Source organism: Pristiophorus japonicus, chromosome 1 (assembly GCF_044704955.1).
Source record: "Pristiophorus japonicus isolate sPriJap1 chromosome 1, sPriJap1.hap1, whole genome shotgun sequence".
NCBI classification, from domain to species: Eukaryota; Metazoa; Chordata; class Chondrichthyes; family Pristiophoridae; genus Pristiophorus; species Pristiophorus japonicus.
Genome location: NC_091977.1, coordinates 114,627,469 through 114,640,687, shown reverse-complemented (window position 1 = coordinate 114,640,687; position 13,219 = coordinate 114,627,469). Strand labels below are relative to the sequence as shown.

The window sequence follows — 13,219 nt, the reverse complement described above, 5'->3', positions numbered from 1 at the left end:
TTCCGAACTCAAAAATGATCCTGCTTCCATCTCAGACTTGTTTGAATCTGATACTTCAGTTACTAAAGTCTGAACTGAGTCAAACCCATGTATGAGTTCATGATCAAGTGGTTCATGATCATGTTGTTTCTGATTGGTGTTATAATGACATTTCTGATTCAACTGTTTCTGTTCAACTCTTGAGGTCAAATTCGGTTGAACAAGACTCAATCATGTTCTCAATCTCCTCTTTATCAAGAGTTCTGCCGGGGTATGTCCTGGTGTGCGGAGTGGATGATATGGTGGAATGAGAGTGTGTTTCATTAATTCTTGGATGAGAGCAGAACGGACCTAAGGGCCATTTTCAGAAACAAGCTATTCAGGTAAGCTATGACATGCAAAGATAGACCTCAACTCATCTGTGGTACATTCAGTTATAGTATTTGAATCCATGTATTTCACTTCAATGCACTTTGAGTGACTATCTACAAGTGCCACAAAGTAATCCTTTGCTTTCTCACAGAAGTTTACATGCACTCTCTAAAAAGATCTATTTGGCCATGACCAGGGTTGTTGGGGAATTTTGGGTGGTTTGTTTCTGCAATTTTGCCAAACGCTGCATTTGCTGACAAGTGATTCAAGATGACTGTCCAATCCAGGCCAATAAACAAAGCTTCTTGCAATTGATTTCATACTGATGATCCCTGGGTGTTCAGAATGTAGTTCAGCGAGAATTGCATCTCTCAAAGAAGTAGGTACCACCAGTGGCGTAACTATGCCAATGCAGCCAGTGCAGTGGCATTGGGGCCCTTGCCTGAAGGGGGGCCCACCACCTGCTTCCTCGTGAACTCAGTGGTGGTGTGGCTCAGCTGGAACGCGCTCTCGTCCATCCTCTTGGTGAAAGTTTTGAATCCGTCGATCCTGCTCTCCTCCTCCTGCAGGTCGAGGGGGCTCTGCGGGGCGCTGAGCATCAGGAAGAAATTGCCCCCCACCATGTCGTCCTTCGCGGCTTTCCTCTTGCCCTGCTTCCAAGCCTTCTCATTGTTGCAGGTGAGGAAATGCTGGAAGTTTTTGCAGCGGGCCAGCATCGGGTGGCTCATCATGTGGTTCATCCACAGTATCAGCCCTTTCTTCCGCTTGGAGATGAAGTCTTCCTCGAAGCGGCCAGTGGCTTGCTTCTCAGGGATGTGGGGCACCGAGATGACGGGGAACTTCTCCACCAGCCGGCCGTACAGCCAGGCGAAGTGCTTGTAGCACTGGGTGACCGGGCACTGGGTGTGGCTGGGTACCAGGTGTTACGAGATGCAGCTCGTGATGCCCTTGAACTTGGTCTGCTTGGTAGGCTCGTCGATGGAGCAGGCGAACGGGTAAGGGTTCTCCTGCCACTCGGGGCCGTGTGGGCCGGCCGCCACGCAGATCTTGTCGCCGTCCTTGACGAAGCCGGCTGCCTCGCCCAGGATGAACGTCTCGCCGCCCGGCTTGATGAAGGTGGAGAAGCGATTGAGGTTCCTGCTGACCGTGGCCGTGCTCTTGGAGGAGGAGGCGGCGGCCGAGGAGGAGGACACCGACCCCCCAACATTCCGGCCGCCGGCCCCTGTGCTCACTCGATAACGGCCCGTCCCGTCGAAATCCGAGAACACGCAGCCACCGCCGTCTCCCCTGCTCCCGCCGCCCCCGGACAGCGGCTCGTCTGTCACCATCGAATTATCATCCCAGTCGTTGTCCCAGTCATTGTCGTCGCCGCTGCCCGAGGCCTGGTGCTGCAGCCCTGCCAGGACCAGCCCCCAGAGGCCACCGCCTGTTATGAAACCATAAGTGAGTACATTGTAGCTCTTCAGAACCTATCTTTGCATTGTAACTTCGGCACATTTTTGGATCACGTGTTGCACGATATGTTTATGTGTGAACTAGTGAATGAGCGCACGTAGTCCAAGTTACTGAACACTCCAAACCTAACATGTGGCATAGCATGCAAAATTGCCCTATCTATGGAGATGGCATCGAGGAATGTTAGGGAACTCAGTCCAACTCAAGTGTCTAATGCAGCTGAGGTCTACAGTCACATAGCCACTGCCAAACCTAAAGCTGTGAGACCGAGTCAAAAGCATGTCGGGGAGAGCAGTTCAGTGAATTTTTATCACTGCAATTGAAACCACTCGCCACAGTCCTTCCAAGACAGAAATGCTAAGTGTTTTCACTGCCAGAAGCAAGGCCATATTTCAACAGCTTGCAGAGCTAGATCTAAAGCAGTAAGTAAGAACCATTCTAGTGACAATGCAGCAACAACTAAAGGGAGGATTTGTATGCAGCAATCTCGGGGTCAAACGTCTTCTCCAAGCTTGGCCTTTCGCATGCTTATGCTCAGCTGAATGTTGATAACGAAAGTCAACAGTATCTCACCATCAACACGCACAAGGGACTGTACTCATACACCAATCTGTCATATGGTGTAAGGTCCACCCCAAAATCTTCCAGGCTACAATGGATAAGATTTTGCAAGAAGTACCAAATTGCTATGGAATCAAAATGATGTGCAGATCTCAACAAGTAGCAAGGAAGAAAATCTAGGAGTGCTAGATATAGTGCTTCAAAGGTTGAATGCTCACATTGTCAAATTGAAAAGGAGAAAATGTGCTTTTGTGCAGCCTGAGGTTGTGTACCTTGGTCTGAAAGTTGATGCAAATGCTCATTCACTAGTTCATGAGCTCGGTCATGCATGCTGAGACTTCCAATGAATCCCACAGACATGGCCATGGTTATCCAATCCCATCGAACAGTGACTCAGCATGCTACCTGTGTGAATCAACGTCGCTGTTGCTGTGTATACATATACGCGAAGGCGAAGCACAGACAATTCTGCATACGCATTAACGGTAAAACATCGAAAAAATTCAGTTTAGGTATCACAAATTCACCTTAAACTTGTCCACTCAAAGTTTGAACACAGTCATGTATGTAGACCATGTATACTAACTGTATAGTCACATAAGGTGTGCCACCAGAGGGCACTGCGGTGGGAGACCTGAGGGTCACCTGCATAGGTGTGCAGGGCCCAGTATAAAAGGCTGCCCACTATGCTTGTCCCTCACTCTGGAGTTACAATAAATGGGACTAAGGTCACAACAGCTCAAGTACAATACTAGACCTTGTGGAGTCATTCATAAGAGTATTAAAAACATAACAACTGGCGACGAGATTACAAACTTTCATGCAAAAATGACTAACGTTGGTGCATTAGAAAAGTTCTCAGAGGGTGAAGATTGCGAAGCCTTTACATACTGCTCGACCAATATTTCACAGCAAACGACCTGGTAGGCAATGATCTGGCCACGCTGGCAGATAAGTGCAGCGTTATCCTGTTGACCAGTTGTGGGCCCGCGGTCTACGGCCTCATCAGGGACTCGCTTGCACCAGAGAAAGCAACAACCAAGTCATACAAGGATCTGAAAGTGCTAATTCGGGACCAACTCAAACCGAAGGAGAGCATCCTCACAGCCAGGCATCGATTTTATACGCACCAGCCCCCCGAGGGCCAGGAAATCTCGAAGTACGCTGCCGACCTCAGGAGGCTGGCAGGACCGTGTGAATTCGGCGCATCCCTTGCCGATGCGTTGCGGGACATCTTCGTAATTGGCATCGGTCATGAGGCCCTTCTTCACAGGCTACTGTCTGCTGAAACCACCATCACTCTGCAGAAGGCCATCAGCGTCAGCCAGGTGTTCATGACCTCAAGCTGCAGCTGCAAGCAGATGATGACTCACTCTCAGGATTCAAACCCAGCAAGTACTGTAAATAGAATGGTGCCTTTCACAGGCAGAACTGTTGAACGTGAATCTGCCCAGGGCAGAGCGTACAAGCCCCCGAGTCCTTTAACTCAGAGTCTGCCAAGGGGTGCAAACGTAAGTCAAGTAGCACCACGTTGGCGTTGCGGAGGTAATCACAGGGCTCATCAGTGTCAGTTCAGAGACTATGTATGCAAAGGATGAAGCACAAAGGGCCACCTCCAGCAAATGTGCAAAAGAGCTGTGACTCAACACGTGGCAGAAGAGTCAGTAGATGGGTGTGAATCCAGCGCGGATTACGAGGAGATGGCTAGAGAGGCAGCTCAGTCCCAGGACGAAGTGTATGGAGTATATACCTGCACCACAGATTGTCCTCCAGTGATAATAGAAATTGAGAGAAGTGGTGTGCCAGTCTTCATAGAAGTGAACACGGGGACGAGTCAGTCAGTAATGAGCCAGGAAGCCTTTGATAGGCTATGGAATTATCAAGCTGAACGAACCAAGCTGGTCCCGGTTCAGGCAAAGTTGTGCACCTACACCAAGGAAGTGATGTCAGTTGTTGGTAGTGCGGATGTAAGTGTATCCCATGATGGCGTGGTGCACAATTTAACATTGTGGATTGTTTCAGGTTTTGGACCAACGCTACTTGGAAGAAGCTGGATGGGGAAGATTAATTGGAACTGGGAAAACTTCATCCCTCCAGCGATCGACGTCCCCCATGCTCAGAGGCAGAGCAAGCCCCCACCTTTGGTTGGACCAGGCACTGGAGAGCAGATCCACGCAGGCCACGAGGCGCAGACCGCTCAACACGACTGTATGGCGATGATCCGGCCGAGAAGACCTGAACGCACCTTCCCAGTTTCAGTGGCAGAACTCCTGGGGAGGAAGATTGGATCCAAGTGCACCTTCCTAGTTTCAGTGGTAGAATCCCTGGGAAAGAAGATCGCGGCAGTCAACAGCATGGACAGGGAAAAGATAGCGTCCAAACCATGAGGTGCAGCGCTAATGGAGCAACAACACGTGGTTCCATGCAAGGAAGACGATTGGGGTAAAAGAAGTAAGGCCATTTTAAAGGATGCCAGCAACTCACCATTTTTGAATGAACTGCTTGAAATTGGTAACCAATGTAAAAGTCCAGCTGTAATAAGCAAAATGTTGTTGAGCGCTGCCTGGTGCAAATTGCAATCAGCCAATGTAGCGGGTGAACACTAACGGTCGTATACAGGTCCAGCGGGCTACCCAATGCTGTAGCCTGCATCCCCGGGACCAGAACGATGTATCATAAAGTGTCCACAGTTGGTACATCAGTCATTGAAGGTTGGCATGCAGGTACAGCAGGCGGTTAAGAAAGCAAATGGAATATTGGCCTTCATAGCGAGGGGATTTGAGTACAGGGGTAGGGAGGTGTTACCACAGTTGTACAGGGCCTTGGTGAGGCCACACCTGGAGTATTGTGTACAGTTTTGGTCTCCTAACTTGAGGAAGGACATTCTTGCTATTGAGGGAGTGCAGCGAAGGTTCACCAGACTGATTCCTGGGATGGCGGGACTGACATATCAAGAAAGACTGGATCAACTGGGCTTGTATTCACTGGAGTTCAGAAGAATGAGAGGGGATCTCATAGAAACGTTTAAAATTCTGGCGGGTTTAGACAGGTTAGATGCAGGAAGAATGTTCCCAATGTTGGAGAAGTCCAGAACCAGAGGTCACAGTCTAAGGATAAGGGGTAAGCGATTTAAATCTGAGATGAGGAGAAACTTCTTCACCCAGAGAGTGGTGAACCTGTGGAATTCTCTATCACAGGAAGTTGTTGAGGCCAATTCACTAAATATATTCAAAAAGGAGTTAGATGTAGTCCTTACTACTAGGGGGATCAAGGGGTATGGCGAGAAAGCAGGAATGTGGTATTAAAGTTGCATGTTCAGCCATGAACTCATTGAATGGCGGTGCAGGCTCGAAGTGCCGAATGGCCTACTCTCGCACCTATTTTCTATGTGTCTATGTTTCTATGTCCCCACAGCTGACAGGAGTAGACAAGTCGCAGAGTAAACGATCCCCGGAGAGCAGAGGCACTGGTAGCAATACCCTGCCTCAGATCGGTTTAACATTGCAGGCACCCGATGGCATGAACCACCACGGGCCAGAAACAGTAACCTGCGCCTATGCTCGCAGTCGGCTACCATCGCTCACCACCCGGGTGGAAAAGGCGAAGCCCACAAACCCACTCACCACCATGGCAATGCCCAAGAGCGAAGGGTCACCCGCAACGGCTCCTCCGAACGGGACTTGGACCAGCCAGGATCCCAAACTAGTGAGTGCTCACAATGGTGTCCTCAAGGAAAGCGACTCAGCAGCCCCCTGCGAACTGCTGGACAAGATGAGACAGCCCCACCATTGCTTAGACGAAACGCTCACTCGTTCAGACCGCTTCCCAGGGAGCAGCAGCGATACTGTGCAAACGAAAAGGACAGGGAGGTCACAGACACATCAGCTGTCTTTGGGCCTGCCCGACACTAGGAGTAATGGCAAGAGCCCTGAGCTCTGGCAACTCGAGCAAAATGAGCTCACCTCGCCCACAGACCCACTAGCATGGGGCGCTGCGCCACCACCAGACGACCCGGATCTCATCCGGCCATGCTGAAACTAGACTGTCCTTGTGTACCTGTACTGATATACCTGTACTGATCATGTAAATGTACCACACAAAAAGAAACACAACTGTAATCCACCCAACAAATGTACCAAGATGTAAATGTAAAACCCATGTGATGAACTTGAATACAACTTGCATGTAACAGGCCATTAGCATGATCTCTGTGTGGGGGGGAGAATGGAGTAATCATTGACTCACAACCAGAAACCACTGGTACCTCCACTGGCAACAAATCTCACCACCAACCCACCCAAACTAGAAGCGACCCTCCAATGGTCAACCAGGAAGAGCAAAGCCCAGGTCACCATCAATGTACGAGTCAATTTGCATTAAAGACTTGGGGGGAAGTGATGTCATGTATGTAGACCATGTATACTAACTGTATAGTCACATAAGGTGTGCCACCGGAGGGCACTGCGGTGGGAGACCTGAGGGTCACCTGCATAGGTGTGCAGGGCCCAGTATAAAAGGCTGCCCACCACTCTGGAGTTACAATAAATGGGACTAAGGTCACAACAGCTCATGTACAATACTAGACCTCGTGGAGTCATTCATAAGAGTTTTAAAGACATAACAAACACTGTGTCCTTTCATGATCCTTAAAAATGGCTTTTGGATCCCATTCTCATCATCAAAATATAATATATTTCGGTAGAACAAATGAGGGACAGAGACACGATGAGTTGCTAGTCCATGCGCTGCTTTATTCGGCCAGAGCGAACTGAACATGCTCATACAAAACCATGTGATAATACATTGCAAATAACAGTCGCTCAAGCTGGATAATTGACTCTCAGCCATGACAGCAAGTTAAAAAAATATAGATTTCAGATCATAGGAGAAACTGTCATTGGGCTAATGAACTCAAAAACCCTCAAATCTGTCGTCATCTCCCCTCTCCTCAAAAAACCAACCCTCGACCCCGCCATCCTTGCAAACTATCGCCCCATCTTCGACCTCTCTGTCCTTTCCAAGGTCCTTGAACGTGTTGTTGCCTCCCAAATCCGTGTCCATCTTTCCCGCAATTCCATGTTTGAATCCCTCCAGTCCGGTTTCTGTGCCTGCCACAGGACCGAAACGGCTCTCAGCAATGTCACAAATGGCATCCTTTGTGACAGTGACAAAAGCAAACTATCCCTCCTTGTCCTTCTTGACTTATCTGCAGCCTATCACATGGTTGACCACTCTATCCTTCTTCAACGCCTTTCCCACAGTCGTCCAGCTGGGTGGGACTGCAAGCACCTGGTTCCATTCTTATCTATCTAATCATAGCCAGAAAACCACCTGCAATTACTTCTCTCCCCACCCCCGCATCATTACCTCTGGTGTCCCCCAAGGATCTATCCTTGGCCCCCTCCTATTTCTCATCTATATGTTGCCCCTTGGCGACATCATCCGGAAACACAGCATCAGTTTCCACATGTACGCTGATGACACCCAGCTCTACCTCACTACCACTTCTTTCAACGCCTCCATGGTTTAAATTGTCAGACTGCTTGTACGACATCCAGTTCTGGATGAGCAGAAATTTTCTCCAATTGAATATTGGGAAGACCGATGCCATTGATTTCGGTCCCTGCCACAAACTCCATTCTCTGAACATTGACTTCATCCCTCTCCCCAACTTCTGTCTGAGGCTGAACCAGACTGTTTGCGACCTTGGTGTCATATTTGACCCTAAAATGAGCTTTCAACCACATGTCCGCAGCATAACTAAGACCGCCTATTTCCACCTCTATAACATCATCTGTCTCTGCCTTTGCCTAAGCTCGTCCGCTGCTGAAGCCCTCATCCATGCCTTTGTTACCTCTGGACTTGACTATTCCAATACACTCCTGGCGGGCCTCCCACATTCTACTCTAGGTAAACTAGAGATGATCCAAAACTCGACTGCCTGTGTCCTAACTCGCACCAAGTCCTGCTCACCCATTACCACTGTGCTTGCTGACCTACTTTGGCTTCTGGTTAAGCAACGCCTCGATTTCAAAATTCGCATCCTTATTTTCAAATCCCTCCTTATCTCTGTAATCTCCTCCAGTACCACAACTCCCTGAGATGTCTGTGCTTCTCTAATTCTGCACTCTTGAGCATCCCTGATTATAATCACTCAACCATTGGTGGCTGTGCCTTCTGTTGCCTCGGCCCCAAGCTCTGGAATTCCCTGCCTAAACCTCTCCGCCTCGCTACCTTTCTTTTTCCCCTTCAAGACGCTCCTTAAAACATACCTATTTGACCAAGCTTTTGGTCATCTGTGCTAATTACTACTTATGCGGCTCAGTGTCAAATTTTTTATCTCATAATACTCCCGTGAAACACCGTGGGATGTTTCACTACGTTAAAAGCACGTTATAAATGCATGTTGTTGTTATTGTTTAGGAACCTGAATGTGTAACACCAACATAAAGCTCCTTAATTTAATAAAATACATTACCTATGGAGGTGTTTCAGGGTGTTTCAGAATGAATCTATTATAAATTTGAACATTTTCTTTGCATTGATTTTGGGATAAGAAAGGCTCACATGGAAAAGATCAGAAATCACTAAACAGGAAAGACAAGTGAATAAGAAACCAACATACTGCAAATGCTGGAAATCTGAAATAAAAACAGAAAATACTGGAAACAGTTTCTCTCCACAGATACTGCCTGACCATTGAGTATTTCCGCATTTCAGTTTTTATTTCAATGAATAAGAAATCCTGACAATAAACGTTCTGGCAGAGAAAATCAGCACAATGGATTCAAATCCATATTGCTTTATGCAGTGCAACAAAACTAACAGGTCCACTCAGGACTCTAGGCAGATTTCAAATCCTGCACAAAATTCCGTGTGTCAGAAGTATTGTATTGAGAAATCCCAGTATCTCGCCTCTATTAGTGAAAGGGTATCAGATCATCCTTCTTCAATCACTAATTCTCACATCTGAATTCGATTTGTATCTGCTGTTTTATGCCTAGGATATTATACATGATTGTTAAATTAAGTTGCTTCAAACTACTAGATAACGAAGCCCAAACGGTACTGATATTGACAAACCAGTTTAGTCTGCAGCAGAACCACAATACAACCCTGACAAAAGCACAACTTAACTTCTACGCTCCAAAGATATCAAAGTCCAAGGCAGACACAGAGTAACACTAGTAACATTAGTAACACTACTTCATTTAACTGCAATTAGAAGGATGTGGTAAAGTAAAGTGTCAACAATTGCTGTAAAGCTAAGTTAATTCCTAACAGCCATCAACAGAATCTAGATCCTCATTAAATACAACAGAAACTTAAAAGTAAGCTTCACAATATTATCTGCATTATTTGGGCTTTGCTTACGAAAGAAATGTAATAGAATTATACTTGATTTTGAAGCTTAAAGTACGGCCGTGTAGTGGTTATGTTACTGGACTAGTATTCCAGAGGACTGGACTAATAATCCAAAGAACATGAGTTCAAATCCAAATTTGAAGATGCTAAATTCAGATAGAACATAAGAACATAAGAACATAAGAATTAGGAACAGGAGTAGGCCATCTAGCCCCTCGAGCCTGCTCCGCCACTCAACAAGATCATGGCTGATCTGGCCGAGGACTCAGCTCCACTTACCCGCCCGCTCCCCGTAACCCTTAATTCCCTTATTGGTTAAAAATCTATCTATCTGTGATTTGAATACATTCAATGAGCCAGCCTCAACTGCTTCCTTGGACAGAGAATTCCACAGATTCACAACCCTCTGGGAGAAGAAATTCCTTCTCAACTCGGTTTTAATTTGGCTCCCCCGTACTTTGAGGCTGTGCCCCCTAGTTCTAGTCTCCCCGACCAGTGGAAACAACCTCTCTGCCTCTATCTTGTCTATCCCTTTCATTATTTTAAATTTTCTATAAGATCACTCCTCATCCTTCTGAACTCCAACGAGTAAAGACCCAGTCTACTCAATCTATCATCATAAGGTAACCCCCTCATCTCCGGAATCAGCCTAGTGAATCGTCTCTGTATCCCCTCCAAAGCCAGTATATCCTTCCTTAAGTAAGGTGACCAAAACTGCACGCAGTACTCCAGGTGCGGCCTCACCAATACCCTGTATAGTTGCAGCAGGACCTCCCTGCTTTTGTACTCCATCCCTCTCGCAATGAAGGCCAACATTCCATTCGCCTTCCTGATTACCTGCTGCACCTGCAAACTAACTTTTGGGGATTCATGCACAAGGACCAATTGTGGAGCAGTGGAGGCGTATCCTGCTCAGTTGGCTGAGTGAGCAGTGAGAGAAGGAGCTATCAACTTTTGCTCCTGTTTTGGAAGGCCTTGAGAGCCCTGAGACCAGCCCAGGAATAGGAGGAAAGGGCTAGCTTGCTACCCATTCAACATCCGGAGGGAGAGGAGGAGAGCTGAACAATTATCATTTATTACAACTACAGAGAGTTGGAGAGAGGGGGAAAGAACAACCTGAGGAAACACCATCCAGTGTGGAAGGAGGGAGAGTCATTTCCACACCTTCGACAGGTGGGTGTGTTTTGGTGCATTCCCCAATAGACTTTGTTGTATCGGGGGGGGGAGGAAAGAAGATAACTTGAGGGCCGGAACATCGCGGGGTGTGTGTGTGTGTGGAAGTGTGTGTGGGGGCCTTGCTTACAACTAGGCCCCACACACAATTGAAACACCCCTCCCCCCCATTGCCTAGCCTGGGATAGCTGGAGCTACCTGGCTGAAGAATATTTAATCACCTATTGAACATCGTTAGGAGTGTGTGCCTGGGTGGCTCTAGCTGCCCCAGGTGAAGACATCTTCTCCCCCCACCTGAAGACCACCCCAAAGACTGTGCTTTGTTTTTTTTGCCATCTGGGGAGTGCACCCACCCATTGCTGTGAGGGGAGACCTGCCCTCGCAGCCTCCCTCTTTCCCACACCCCTCACTCTATCTCTATCTCTCTCTCTCTGTCTCTCCCCTCTCTCTCTGAGAGCCCTTCCTCCTAATTTAAAAAAAAACACAATTAAGACACTGAGCAGAGGAAACAAGGCCCCTCCCCAATCATTAACTAGGGGAGAGGTGTGCCTCTTTCAGAGCTCCCTCTGTTCAAACACCAACGAGGCTAATAAAGACCATTAAGGCCTGTGACTTTGGGGTGGGTGTAGCCCTTAAAGGGACCCCGTGATGGCGACCCCATCCACGCCGGTGGCAGGGCCAGCGAAGACATATGCGCAGGTGGCAACCGCTTCCACGGCACCTCCTGCGCCACCCGCTGCCCTGCCACCATTCAGACTAATTACAAAAAAACACGGGGTCAAGAGCTACACTCACCCCACAATGAGCATTGAGGAGTGCGTGCGGGCGATGGCTGGGGTAGTCGGCCCCTCGGCCATTGTCGCAGCCTCCAAGATGTCTGGGAAGGCCGTGTTCTTCCTGGAGTCGGAGCGGGCGGTGTCCCTGGCCCTCGAAAGGGGGCTCACGGTGGGTGGGACGTTCCTGCCGGTGGATCCTCTTGAGGCCACCGCGCAGAGGGTCATCGTATCGAACGTCCCGCCCTTTGTTCCCGCTGAGCTCCTCCTCCCTCACCTACACCAACTGGGGGAGGTAAGGTCGGGGATCAACCCCATACCGCTTGGCCTCCGGGAGAACAGCCTGCGCCACGTGTTCGCCTTCCGCCGCCAGCTCTTTGTCCGGCTGGCGCGGGAGGAGACGACGGAGGGGAACTTTAATGTGGTGCACGAGGGGACTGCCTACCGCGTCTTCTGGACGTCGGACGGCGTGCGGTGCCATGCCTGTAGGGAGGTGGGGCACGTTCGTAAGAACTGCCCCGCCTCCAAAGCCGCCAAACCACCGAAGGCGGCCAAGGCTGGCGCCGCCGCCACCCCTCCCCCTAGTTGCGTCCGCGTGCCGGGAGCCATAGGTGCGCGGGCATCGTCGGAGGCCTTTGTTTTCAGGGCCTCCGGCGGGGGGGAGGGAGAGCGTCCAAACGGAAAGAAGGCGCGGAACAAGGAGAAACATCTAGAGGCGGGTCCACTCGGTGCGCCAGACAATTTGTTTACCGCGCTCGGCCCAACCCAGTCACCGGCGAGCACGGGGTGCCCCGAGCCCGTGCCCGAGCCCTTGAACAACACCGCAGAGGGGCCCGGGCGCGGGCAAGAAAAGAAAAAGGGGGGGGCGGAGCGGGAGGCCTCGGCAGACATGGAGGTCTCCCTGCCTCAGCGCACCTCCAGCAACAAAAGGAGGCGCCGCTCCGTTGAGGCGGAGGGGGAACAACATCCCTCCGCGGAGGAGTCGGTGCCCGCCGCGTGTCCCGCGTCCCCCACCAGCGCCCCCAAGCAGCGCCGTAGGCGGGAGGAGTCTGTCCCCGGGGAGGGTGAGACAGTCGAGGCTGCCCAGCCTCTGCCTCCCGGGGATGGCGTGTAAGATCTGCCTGTCGTGGGGGGCGTGGGGACCGCGGAGGAATGCATTGCCGCCGGGCCGGGCGTCCCGGGGACTGAGGCGGGCGGGGCCGAAAAGGCCGAACCTGAGCCCGCCCAGCCAATACCCAACTTCCCCCGGGAGTCGCTCGACCCGGCAGAAACCGAAACAAATATTTATAATGACACTGTAGATGCTGGGCCGGGGGGTGGCAGCGGGGAGGGGGAGGAACACCCACCCTCGCCTCTTGCTGTGGAGCTGGAGCACTTGGAGAGCCTGGGGATTTCCTATGGCCGGGTCTCTCCTTGTTCCCCGGTTCCTGGGGCGGAGGGGGAACCCCTTCCGCTGTCATTTCCCGACCCAGCACCATTTTTAAAAGAGCCCAGTGGGGACTCCTCTGCCGACGATCCTGGGGGTGGGATCGGGGCAGAGC

General features: G+C 50.0%; 1 pseudogene; it reads right to left on the bottom strand.

The window, feature by feature from the left end:
• Positions 1–752: 752 nt before the first annotated feature.
• On the bottom strand, positions 753–2,733 carry LOC139233203 (sorting nexin-18-like; annotated as a pseudogene).
• Positions 2,734–13,219: the final 10,486 nt, after the last annotated feature.